Genomic DNA, 13,057 nt, shown 5'->3' with positions numbered 1-13,057 from the left:
TAAGGCAAAGCCAGGATTGTTTACAAGGGACCTGTTTGAGGCCACTCTCGGTCTGTGAAGCCCATTACTGCCATGGCCATCCAAAAAAAATAGCACACACCCTTTGCCTTCCCCCTTCAAAGAACTTCAAGTCTGAGAGGCCAAGTTAGTACACACCCACCCACCCACCCTCTTACAAGGTATGTAGCCACAAGAAAACCTAATAAGCCAGATGATCAATAGTGTGGTTGAGGATTCATAAAATGGGCCTTGGGCTTCCCGGGTAGCTCAGTTGGTAAAGTATCCACCTCAGGAGACCTCAGTTCCATTCCTGGGTCAGGAAGTTCCCCTGGAGAAGGAATAGGCTACCCACTCCAGTATTCTTGGGCTTCCCTGGTGGCTCAGATGGTGAAGAATCTGCCTGCAGTACCAGAGACTTAGGTTCGATCCCTGTGTTGGGAAGATCTCCTGGAGGAGGGCATGGCAACCACTCCAGTATTCTTGCCTAGAGAATCCCCATGGACAGAGGAGTCTGGTGGGCTACAGTCCATGGGGTTGCAAAGAGTCCAACACAACTGAGAGACGAAGCATAAAAAAGGCCTTAGAGATCATCAACTGCAACCCACTCACCGTAAACTGAGACTCAGAAAGGACAGCAATTTGCCCCAGGTTACAGAACTAAAAGGAGGCTAGAGCCCAGGTCTCTGGACTCCAGGTCCAGTGCTCTTGCCGCTGCTTGCACACCTAGCAAACATGGCAAGGAAGGGAGCAGAAGGAGCTCCGAGAGCCTGGGGCCACAGGCGGGATGCTCCTCTACGCTAGTCTGGGAGTTCATCTGGGAGGAGGAGGGCTGAGGCCGGAAGCGGCTGCAACCTGGGAGTAGCCAGGGAGTCTGGGTGGTGAAGGTGGTCATGGGGGTGGGCTGTGTGTGTGTTTTCTTTGCCCTATGTGTCCCTTTGACTCCTTTCACTGTGTCCGCTGAGTGGCAGAGGTCCAGGTCGAGCACCTTCCAGACCTGAGAAATAGGGGCCTGGGGAAGGGGAGAGGGTGGCAACTCCCCTCTCGCTGGGGCACTCCTAAGACAGCTGGGTGGAACTGACCACAGGGGCTGCGAACGGCCAAGAAACCCTCCCAGCAGGGACAGGACATTGGTGGGGTGGGGCTGCGGGTGCCCAGTTGTTTTTTCCCTGTGCTCCACCCCATGCATTCTTCTGAAGGGCAGGCTCAGTGGCTCTGCCCTCCAGGAGGCCTCGGGGCTCTCAGGCCTCTGTTCCTAGAAATGGAGGTGGGCGTGGAAGTTGCAGGGGAAATGGGGCCCATGGACACTTCCGACTCCACTTGGGTGCCAGGCTTGGCTCGCACCTCAGGCTGGCGAGTGGCGGGGCGACCCCTGGGACGTCACGGAGTCCGGCGTGGGTGGCTCTCTCTTAGGTGCAGGCCGGGAGATGCCGGCGGTGCCCAGCCTCGGCTCCGCCCCCGCCGCCCGGCTCCGCCCCCCGCGGGCGGGATGGGCGGGGCCCGCGGGGAGGCGCGCCGACCGCCCAGCCAGGTGCAGCGAGCCGGCGGTCCAGCGGCACACGCGGCAGCAAGGAGTCCCGGGTCTCCTCCTGCGAGTCCTGCGTCCCTGCGCCCTTTCTGCCGGATGCCCGGGACCCTCGGAGCCCAGGTAACCGAGGGCAGGACTGCCCCACGACGCGCGTCCTTCCGCCTCCCCGTCCACACGCACCCCACTTCGGCCGCCGCCCCCTCAGGCTCCCTGGAGCCCGGCGGCGGCTCCCGGGGCGACTCTTGCAAAGTTTACTCCGGGACGGCCCTGCACCAGGCGGCCGTGAAACGCAGCCTCTTTTGCCCCCACTCCTCCGCCCAGGAGCCGATGCGAAGGTGGGACGGCAGCTACCCTGGCACATGGTCCCTGCTAAGATCCGAGTGAAGTTTGCTTTCTAGCTTTTCCCGTCTCTCGCTCTTCTGAGCGTTTGCGTCCCTCCCCCTTGTCCCTCGATTCCTTAAGAAAAATATATATCCTTAGATGGGAACGGCAGAGTTGGCGATTTCTTAAGGGATGTTTACGTTTGTGCTTCCCGCCTCCCCCGGCCAAGATGTATGATAGGAGACTCGGCTGAGCCAGACCGGGTGCGGGTGAGGGGGCAGCCCTCTGCCCGGTTGAGGTGGGGTTCACCGTCAGGGCCCTGAATAACTGGGTGCCCAGCCACGAGGAGTTCCGGGCTTCTATCTTGCCTCCCTCAGGCCACAGCCCTGCTGGGCATCCTCCACACCCCTTCTCTCCCTTCCCCCGCTCCTCAAGATGATCACTAAGGAGAGAGGGTAGGCAGAGGGATAGAGGGTGGGCAGAAGCAGGGATTAGAGCGAGCTCTATAACCCTTGACGATTTGAACAGAACGGGCTTCCTCTTGCTTAGGTTTCGAGGAGCGCTCAGCTGTGTGTGAGGAAGAGGGTGAAAGATGGTCCTAACTATGCAGAGGCAGAGAGAACAGGTGGAGGAGGTCAGACGATCAGAGAGGAGCTAACAGCACTCTCAGGGGCGCTTCCCTGAATTCACCCACCACCACCACCCCCGCCGCATTAACCAGTGAGGAAGTAGGACTTTTTCCATTGTCAGATGAGCAAAAAGGGAGGCTCCAGGAGGTTAAGTAATTTGCTGGAGAAAAGTGGTGGACTTGGAGCACAAACCACAGTCAGATTGTCGGTTCTCCATTTTGCTGGGCCCCCGATCAGCAAGCGTTCTTCTCTCCCTCCCTTGAGGTTCTTCCCCTGAAAGGGGTAGGCCCAGAGAAGCACACTTCCAAGAAGAAATAAAATCCGGTCAGGAAGCCCTTCCAAGAGAGGGCAAGCTCCTTGCTAAGCTACAAGGTCTGCAGGAGGCAGAGACTTGTTTTGCTCACAGCTGTAGCCGGGGTGGCGCTAGTGGTAAAGAACGCACCTCCCAGTGCAGGAGACTTAAGAAAGCCTGGATCCCTGGTTCGGGAAGATCCCCTGGAGGAGGGCATGGCAACCCACTGCAGTATTCTTGCCTGGAGAATCCCATGGACAGAGGAGTCTGGCGGGCTATAGTCCATGGGGTCACAAAGAGTCAGACACGACTAAAGTGACTTAGCATACACACAGCCGTAATACCTGAAAGTGCCCCACAAGAATGGAATGAATTAACCTGAAATAGCAAAGACTCTTTTCCAGCTGATGGATCTTTGCCCTTGTGGAACAGAAAGAGCATTCTGATAAGTCAGACCAGAAAGGTGTCCTACGCCATTCCTGAAGGCCCTTGAAATCTTTACCCAACTTGTTTTTTTTTAAGCCAGTGAGCATGTCCATAAACCCACCCATCTTTCCAGACAGCTGGGCTTTCACTTCACCCTCTGTCCACTTCTGGTTAGGCTAGGAGAAGTAGCAGGTGGTGGGATACATGTCCAACATGGCCTTGCTCTAGGTTGGAGGCAGAGGGCCTTTGGCCCATCTATACAAATCTTACCCATTTCTCCAGGAAATCTTATTTGAAAATGCTAGTCTTCATTCCCTTCTTCCTCTCCTTACCATTCCATGGGGCAACCATGGATTTAGGGAAGAGGACTCAGTTTCTTCATCTGTAAAATGGGGACAATAGACTCTGCATGGTTTCATGCAAGAGTATGTAGTCCAAATGGCTCTGTGAGCTGCAAAGCAAACAGAGAAACATTTCCTCACATGTTTGTCTGTTAGCCTGACCTCCCTGGGTGGGCTATAAATTCCTTCCAGGAAGTGATCACTCATCTTGATGTCCCTCTAAGAGCACTCCTCAAAATGAGCACACAGTAGGTTCACATGAAGTACTTATCAATCAAAAATAATCTCTAGAGGAAGAGAAATGGCTGAAAATTGGTGAAAAATCACCCCTCTCCAGCCATGTAAGGAGAAGGGATACTCTACAACACAGGGGAGAGTCTAGGAGGGACAGGAGGGGTCTGAGATCCAAGGCTAGCATCGAGTGGAAAGGCAGGGTGTAGCAGACTTTCTATGACAGTGCCCTGAAGACATCTGAAGCTCTGCCAGGAACCCTATAACCTTGGATTCCTTAGCAGACATGGTGTCTGCTTTGGCCTGAGAACAGACCAGAATACCCAGAGCTGGCCACTTGGAGAAGGCCACTGAGAGCATAGCTGGGATTCAAGGCCCCGCACTTGGCCTCCACCCCCACCCCACCTACCCCATCCCACCCTTCACGCACACACACACCAGTGGTTCCTACACTCATAGGCCGTGCCCGGCTTCCTACTGCCATCCCTGGCTCTTAATGAGAACCCAGTGGAGTAAGAGCTTGAGACCCAGCATATCTCAGTTGGAATAAGCCTTAGATTTCATAGTCTTACACCTCTTCTGTGCTTTCCTTTCCACAGCACTTATTACCGTCTAATATCCTGTATGTTGTTCATTGTTGTTCGCGAAGTTGTGTCTGACTCTTTCCGACCCCATGAACTGCAGCACCTCAAGCTTCCCTGTCCTTCACTATCTCCCGGAGTTTGCTAAAACTCACGTCCATTGAGGCAGTGCTGCCATCCAACCGTCTCATCCTCTATCACCCCCTTCTCCTCTTGCCCTCAGTCTTTCCCATCATCAGGGTCTTTTCCAATGAGTCAGTTCTTTGTATCAGGTGGCCAAAGTATTGGAACTTCAGCACCAGTCCTTCCAATGAATGTTCAGGGTTGATTTCCTTTAGGATTGACTAATTTGATATCCTGTATATTTCACCTTTTTATCAGCTGTCTTCCCTGTTAGATGATCAGTTCCACGAGGGCAGGCCTTTTAGGCTGTTTTATTCACTACTCTATTTCCAGGAGCGAGAGCAGTGCCCTGTGTGCAGTGGGTGCTTATCTCATATATGTTAAATAAATGGACACATCCAGGCTGCCCTTCCTCATTGTACAGCTGGGGAGACTGAGGCCCAGAGATGAGTGACCTCTTTTTCTTTTTAATTTTTTATTGGAGTATAGTTGCTTTACAGTGTTGTGTTAATTTCTGCCATACAGCAAAGTGAATCAGCTACAGTTTTATATATATCCCCACTTTTTTGGATCTCCTTCCCATTTAGGTCAGCACAGAGCAGAGTTTCCTGTACTACACAGTAGGTTCTCAGTACTGATCTGTTTTATACCTCTGTGTGTGCTAAGTCGCTTCAGCCGTGTCTGACTCTTTGTGACCCCATGGACTGTAGCCGGCTAGGCTCCTCTGTCCATAGGATTCTCCAGGCGAGAGTACTGCAGTGGGTTGCCATGCTCTCGTCCAGGAGATCTTCCCCGCCCAGGGATCGAATCCCCATGTCTCCTGCACTGGCAGGCAGGTTCTTCACCACGAGTACCGCCCGGGAAGCCCATTGTATACACAGTAGTGTATAAATGTCAATCTCAATCTCCCAATTCATCCCAGCCTCCCCCTTTCTCCCATACCTTTGTTCTCTGTATCTGTGTCTCTATTTCTGCTTTGCAAAATAAGATTGTCTAATACCATTTTCCTAAATTCTATGTATATGCATTAATATGTGGCTTGTTTTCCTGACTTCACTCTGTGCGATAGTCTCTAGGTTCATCCACATCTCTGCAAATGGCACAATTGTGTTCCTTTTTATGTCTGAGTAATATCCCATTGTGTGTATGTACCACATCTTCTTTATCCACTCCTCTGTTGACGGACAAGCAGTGACTTCTCGAAGGCAGAGGTGGAGCTTTTCTTGGTTGGATTCGAGTCAATTCTAAGTTGGGTCTCTGTCCCAGGCACCAGGTTGCTAGGGGTGCTTAGGAGCTGCCTCAGCAAGAACCTTCAGGCCAACTGCCTCCAGTTACTCAGAGGGGAGCCCCTAGCCGAATATATCACCATCCACATAGAGTGATTTGAGAGAGCCAGATGGGGAGCGCTCCCCATCAGACCCCCATCCCCAAAAGAAACTGCTGCTCTCCAGAGGTGGGCTATGCCTCTGTTAGTGATGAAAACAGTGCTCTCTCCAGGTAACCTTTTCAAATTCCCCGGGGCCCTGGAGAACCCAAGAGGACCAAAGTCAAGTCCCTGATGGCCCTGGGGAAAGATATAAAGCTTCAGGTCTGCTGGGGAAGGCTCACAGACCAGTCTGAGAAGGTGCAACCAGACATGTGGGCCCGGAAGAGTGAGGACATCGTTCTGCTCAGGGCGCCTGGCTCCAAGGCCTCCCTTAGGAATCCAATAAGTGGTTTACTGGAGGCTCCAAGAACTTGAATTTCCGGGATGCTGTGTCGGGACAAGCAGGTTGGAGAAGCTTGGGTGTGTGTGGGTGGAACTTTCAAGGGATAGAAAATATGGGAGATACATCCACACATTCACCAGCACTGAGCAATTTAAATGTCCCGTGCCCCACCTCATTCTTCCAGCCACTGTTGTTTCTGCAAAGGACTTTTGTCTGTGTTCTAAGGGAAAACTCAAGTCTAAAACTCAAGCCATGTGGTGTTTATTGGAGGAAAAGACACTGATGGCAAGAAACCCTCCCAAAGAGGTTATTGCAGAAACAGGAGATGAGGTCCCTAGAGGTGTCTCTCCTCTTCACACTCACTGGAAATGTAGACCCTGCCTTTTCTAACTGCTTGGACAAGCAGGGCTTCATTTTTAGTAATAGTAATAAGCATTCACTGAATGCTAGTTGGGTGCCAGACACCCAACTAGTTCTAAGTGTTCTAGGTGCTTGTCCTAGGTAATCCTTACAACAACCATGAGGTTGAAACTATATCATCTCCATTTTATAGATGAGGAAACTGAGCCTCAGCAAGGAGCTATAACTTTGGCCAAGATGACAGTTGCAGGGAGAGGGGTAGCAGAATTAGTCTGGGTCCAGACACTGACGCCTCAGCCTCCATACCATGCTACTGCAGTCAGCCACATAGGCCACACAGACAGCACAGAGAGCCTGGAGGCCAGGGGGGTGTGCACACACATGGAGACAGGGGAAGCAGATCCTATGCAGGCCCCCATGTTAGATCGATAGGGAACTTCAGCGTTTCCCCTGCTATTGACCTCCAGGTCTTCTCCCATTAGCATTGTGATTTGCCAAATTAGGAGTTGGGAATTGATGTTGGGAGAGGGACTCCTGAAGTTGGGCCTTGAAGGATGTGTAGGAGTTTACCAGCACGTTGGTAAAACTGGAGAGGAATGGAGAGGGGCAGGTAGAGGGAACAATGATAATACTTTGTGAAGAGATGAGTCCGTAATGGTGACTCCTCTTTCCGAGGCCTCTGCAGTTCCCCTGCCCCATTCTTGTTCCTCAGCCACTCCTCATGGCTCTCTTCCTGTGAAGAAGGGAGACCCTGACATGAGACATAGCTGAGACATTCCTGTTCCTTGCCTCCTCTTTATCACCACCATCGCTACAAGTCTGGTGACTTTCAGCGACAGTGGGTGGAAAAGTTTGCCTGTTATGACGTGTGTGAGTCAGTCTTTTATGAGTAACGGGTTTTCGTCATCAGTACTGTTGGGTGGACCTGCACCCTGGTGTCTGGGCTGTGGTGGGAGACATAGTATTGGCTTCCGGGGTAAAAGGGCAAGGGTGACTCTAGGTGTCATTCTGAAATGGCATGGAGGAGCTCACAGGTGTGAGAGATCATTTTTGGCATCAAGGGAAAAAGCGTTCCTTCAAAGCAGTGATCCCAGGCATGGTTTCCACCATGCCCTGTCCTTCTGCCCAGGGTTTATCTTACAGAGTTGTTCCCTCTTCTGGCCTTGACCCCAGGCCAGGACCACCCCAAAGAGCTCTGTGAGCACTTATACAGTAAATTTTACCTAAGCCTCACATGGGCATTTTGCCTGGGCACACTGTAGCCCCCTAAGACATTCTTCCTCTTTGGTTATGTGGGAGCCCTGTGGTCAGGCTGGCCCTGGTGTGATGCATTGGAGCCTGCCAGAGGCACCAAGCCCAGCCATCATGAATTGTCTGGATCTCAGGGTTCTGAGTCCCTCTACTTGGCCAGCTTGCCACCAGTCTTTGAGTCAGTCACAGGAGTCTTGGGAGCTGAAGGCTGGAGTGGCTGGTGGGGAGCCCTGGCGATTCTAATTCTGACACGATCTGACTCACAGTATGGTTTTGGCCCTGTCCCTCTCTGGGCCCCCGTTTCCTCATCTGTAGAAGAGACAGCTTGGCTGGGATCGGGGACTGTTGACACTGTGGACCAGATACTTCTGTGCTGCCAGGCTGTCCCGTGCTTTGACAGCAGCCTCTGCCTTTTAGATGCCCGTAACCACCTCTCGCTTCTTTCTTGACAAACACAAATATCTCTAGATGTTGCCGATTGACCCCTGGCAGCAGAATCACCTCTAATTGAGAACCATGGGGTTAGATGATCTCTGAAGACCCTCCCAATGATTACCCTCCGGACCAGGAAGACACCTTTCTCTTTCAGCCCCGTTTTGGAAGTGAGGACTGTGTGTGTGTGAGGAACCTGTGTGTAGGATCTCCAAGGGCTTATGGGGGCCATGTGAGCTCTGAGAACAGGAAAAGCGCTGGGCCCACTGGTCCTCTTGCTGGGATCCAAGGCCAAGGTCTCTTTGCCTCCCAGACCTTGGGTTCCATAAGGAGGCAGGCGTGGGAGAAGCAGGCCTATGGTCGGCCCAGGTACTAAGGTCAGCAGCCTTCCAGCCAGTGACTAATCATCTCTACGTGCCCTGAGAAGTTGGCTCCTCCACAGTCCCCTTTCCTGCTGCCCTGGAAGGGGTCACAGGAAGTGAATCAGCGGCCACCCGCCACGCAGAGGAGGGAAGGCAGAGCACTGGGTGTCAGACCGAAGGGCTGTGCACTCTTACCCCAGCCCAGCCCTGGTTTTATTTTGTTTATTCCTCCTGAGTTAGTTGTTTATTAACCGTCCATGGAAGCCCCTTCTGACCTTTTTGCTTCATGGAAGGGTGAAGATTTATCTTCTCTAGGAATGGGAGGAGTTTCTCAATGAGCCTTAGAGTAAATCGCTGTTCTGAGGGCAACAGGCTGTGAAATTTGGGGTAGTATGAACCCAGAATGACCAGTCTGGGTTATTCATTCTTCTAATTCTCATTGAAGGATGAGAGACTGCGCTAGATGCTGCAGAAGGAGCAGGGAGTCAGACACAGCCCTCTTCAGCAGAAGCCTTCAGTCTGGGAGGGCAGAGGTCAGTCTGTAATTGCAGTGCACAGAGGAGGGTCTGGTCAGCTCCACCCAGGGTGTGAGGTAGGGGATCGGGGATGCTGGATGGGGCTGTGCCTGGGTTTGAGGAGTTAATGGTGGCATACAGGGGATTTCAACAAGAGGAGCTTGGGTGTGAGTTTTGGTTTTTGCCTTTTTTGTGTGTGGTAAAATGTACACAACATATAGCTTAATTTACCATTTTAATCATTTCAAAGTGTGCACTTCAGTGTCATTAAGGACATTCACATTGTTGTACAATGCTCATCATCATCTTACTCTTTTCACTTTACAAAATCAAAACTCTGTATCCGGTAAGCACTAACCACCCTTTCCCTCCTCTCCCTCTGCCTCTGGTAACCACCATGCTGCTTTCTGGGTACCTCATGTAAGTAGAGTCTTTTTTTTTTTTTTAGCAGAATCTTACAACATAAGGCTTTCTGTGTCTGGCTTCTTTCACTTAGTATTGTGTTTTAAGGTTTATTGGTGTGGTATACATCAGATTTTCTTTCCTTTTGAAGGTAGAATGAGATTCCAGTGTTCAATATTCCATATTTTGTTTATCAAAGGACATGGGTCTCTTCCACCTTTAGGCTCTTGACAGTACAGCTTCCATAAACATAAATAGACAAATATCTGTTTGGGTCCCTGCTTTTAGTTCTTTGAGGTATGTCCCCAGAAGTGGAATTGCTGGATTCAATGGAAATGGTACATTTCATTTTTTGAGGAACCACCATACCATTGAGGAAGAAGAGTTAGAACTAGATCTTAAGGATGAACATGAGCTTTTCAGGCATCTAAGTAGAGGAAGAGGAAGGGAGGGGGACAGGAAGGGGAAGAGGGAAGGGAGGGGGGAGGGCCTGAACTGCGGCAGGAGACGAGCAACGGTGTTTGTGCCTGGGGCTGGATACGGACCGCGGAGGGTGAAGGGTCTGGGACCAGGCAAGAAACTTGGGCTCCATGCTGTGGGCCGTGAGAAGCACTGAAGGGGGTTTTAATCAGGAAGTGATACAGGTGTGTTGTTATCTGAGATAGGCAGAGCTGAAAGTGATGTCACAGAGGGCCTGGCAGGGAAGGAGGCTTAAGGCAAGCACTGGAGCCTGGTGACTGAGTTGGGTGGAAGGAGCAGGTCTGGAGAGTGGGTGGGCTACACAGGGCACCGGGGTCTGTGCTGGGTGAGTAGCGGTGAGGCTGCTGGGTGAACTTAACAGGAGGAGCGACCAGTTTGACAAGATGATGAGGGCATATCCATTGGCTTGAAGGGGCCTGTGGAACCACCTGGGTGGAGACAGGATTTGAGGCGTGTGCAAAGCTATGCAGAGCTAGGTGCTGCAGCAAAGTGGCAGAGGCTGGTCCAGGGCAGGGAGAGGACCACCATCAGGTAGCACAGAGGATCCCACGAAGTTGGAGGCCAAGACATGGGGAGAGTGCTCTGCAGTACTGCCCATCCCTGCCCTGAGTATTTCATATCTCTCCATATGTTTTCACTACCAAACTCAAGGCTCTGAGCTTGAGGCTGGGCATGGGAATTGGAGATATAGCGATAAACCCAAGCCAGTGACTTTAATTTATTTATTCATCTCTTAAGGCTTAGAAGATGAAATTTGGCCAATACCTTTGCACAGTTAAATATTGACACGATGGTGATAGGCGCTCTTCAAGAGAAATGGAGCATGCTATGAAAGTATGTCATGGACACGTGATTTAACCTAGGGCAGGAGCTCTCACATCTCCACTCCCAGCATTCTGGATCAGATATCTCTTTGTTGTGGGGACCGTCTGGAGTGTTGTAGGATGTTTAGCAGCATCACTGGCCTCTCCCCACATACCCCAACCCCAGTTGTGATCATCAAAAACATCTCTAGACATTGCCAAATGTCAAAAAAATCACCCTCATTTAAGAGTCATTGGTCTAGGGACTAGGAAAGGTCTCTTGAGGAAGTGGTGTTAATCTGAGTTCTAGAAGATAGATAAGAATCAAGATAAAGCAGGGATGAGGAATGGAGGAGAATATTCAAGGCAGAGGTAACTGGAGTGCAGAGGCCCTGAGGTGGGACGGCTTCCATTAGATGGACGGTAGTGGAGGAGGTGAAGAGTGGCCAGGTTCGAGGGTTATGCAGGAGGGAACACAGGCAAGGAAGCCATCCAGGTGTGGAGGATGAAACTGGCTGGAAGCTGGTGAGTTACATTTGGGGCCTGTTGTGTGGGAAACCAACACAAATGGGGGCCTGAGCTCAGAAGAGAGGTCCAGCTGGAGATGCATGTTTGGGAATGACACACATGTAGATGACAAGCTTAGCCTTGGGTAGACCAGGTGCCCAAGGGGGAGTGTGGCCCACAAAGAGCAGAGCAGAGAGGAGGGCCTAGAAGTGAGCTCCAGGGGTACTGGCATTCAGAGACTGGGCCTGGGGAGGCAGCCCAGAGACAGAGCAGGGACCTGGGGAGTGGAGTTCCGGGGGAGCCCGAGGATGATGAAGAAGAGGGGACCTGGCCTGCAGTGAGTTGCTGGAGCCTTCAAGTAAGGTGAGGACTGGGGCACAGCCACTGGATTTAGAGACCAGTGACTTGGTCATTCTGGGGTCGCGGAGGAAGGGCCAGGAGGGGACGGGGACAGCTGGCAAACAGCCTTTCCAAACGTGTCATCAGAAGGTGAGGAGAGAGCGTAGAAACCAGAAGGAAAGTGCAATAGGGAGGTTTTTGTTTTGTTTGTTTATTGAATCTTGCTTGTTTTGCCCCCATACCCACTTTTTTTTTTTTTTTAGAAGAAAAATGTATATGGTTCAGAATTCAAAAATTGTAAAGATTTCACAGTGAAAAAGTCTCCACACCCATCTCCTTTGGCTTCCCAGCTCCCTCTGCTCCTCAGAGGCAACTCTACCAGTTTCTTACATATTCTTCCAGAGACATTTCATGCGCAGATCAGTAAATGCATGCATGATCTGTCCCTAAAAAGGGTAGCAACACTGTGTGCATTCTCCTGTCCCTTGATCTTTTTCCACTTAGCTTGCTCTCTGTTTTTTAAACAAATTTATTTCTTATTTATTTCTTAATTTTGGCTGCACTGGGTCTTTGATGCAGCACATGGGCTTTCTCTAGTTGCAGTGAGTGGAGGCTCCTCATCGTTGTGGTGCGTGGGCTTCTCTTATTGTAGAGCACAGGCTCGAGGAGCTTGGGCTCAGTAGTTGTAGCTTGCAGGCTCAGTTATCCCCTGGCCTGTGGGATCTTCCTGGACCAGGGATTGAACCCGAGTCCCCTGCATTGGTAGGCAGATTCTTAGCCACTACCACTATGGAAATCCTCCACTTAGCTCTTTTGAGAAGCTTCCAGATAAGTTCATAGAGAGCTTGTCATCCTCCTTTACAGCTAGGTAACGTTTCATGATATGAATGGCATGTAGTTTAGTTAACAAATCTCCTGTTTGGGGACATCACAATGTCCCTCTGAATCTTCTTGTGCTTTAGTCATTCTGCCGTGTTAGTGGGTACATGTGGGAAAAAGTCTCAGAAGTGGCAATGATGAGTCAGAAGCTTTGTGTGGTTTGTGTTTTGAAAGCTATCAGCAGATTGCTATCCATAGAATTTATAAGAATGTTCGCTCTTATCGGTAGAACACGAGGATGCTCATTTTTCTATACCCTCCAACATAGTGTTACCAGCTTACTGATATTTGCCAATCTGGAAGACAAAGATAGTTTCTTGACATCGTTTTAATTTGCATTTTTCTTGCTCTGAATAAGGCTGAACATGTTTTCATAGATGAGAGCCATGTGCATTTCCATTTCTATGAACTGTCTATTTGCATGTTTTACCCATTTTCTGTGAGGTTATTGGTCCTCTTCTCATGGAATTAGAGGTGATCCTTGTGTATTGGAGAAACTAGTCTTTTGTCTGGAATATAAAATACAAGCATTCCGCTACCCTCCCACCC

At 50.8% G+C, this 13,057-nt stretch overlaps 1 protein-coding gene across 4 annotated transcripts in view; it reads left to right on the top strand.

The window, feature by feature from the left end:
• Nucleotides 1-1,527: 1,527 nt before the first annotated feature.
• The window catches only part of PAQR5 (progestin and adipoQ receptor family member V), a 118,858-nt gene continuing 107,328 nt past the window's right edge, over nt 1,528-13,057 (top strand). For 2 of the 4 annotated variants that reach the window (XR_824771.1, XM_010834495.1), the window contains exon 1: nt 1,528-1,645. The gene's annotated coding sequence lies outside the window, so the exon portion shown is untranslated. The other 2 variants (XM_010834496.1, XM_010834498.1) reach the window with 2 other exon arrangements.

This window comes from Bison bison, unplaced genomic scaffold, assembly GCF_000754665.1.
Source record: "Bison bison bison isolate TAMUID 2011002044 unplaced genomic scaffold, Bison_UMD1.0 scf7180017864034, whole genome shotgun sequence".
NCBI classification, from domain to species: domain Eukaryota; kingdom Metazoa; phylum Chordata; class Mammalia; order Artiodactyla; family Bovidae; genus Bison; species Bison bison.
Note: the sequence above shows the minus strand (reverse complement) of the source record. Positions and strands in the feature narration are given on the sequence as shown.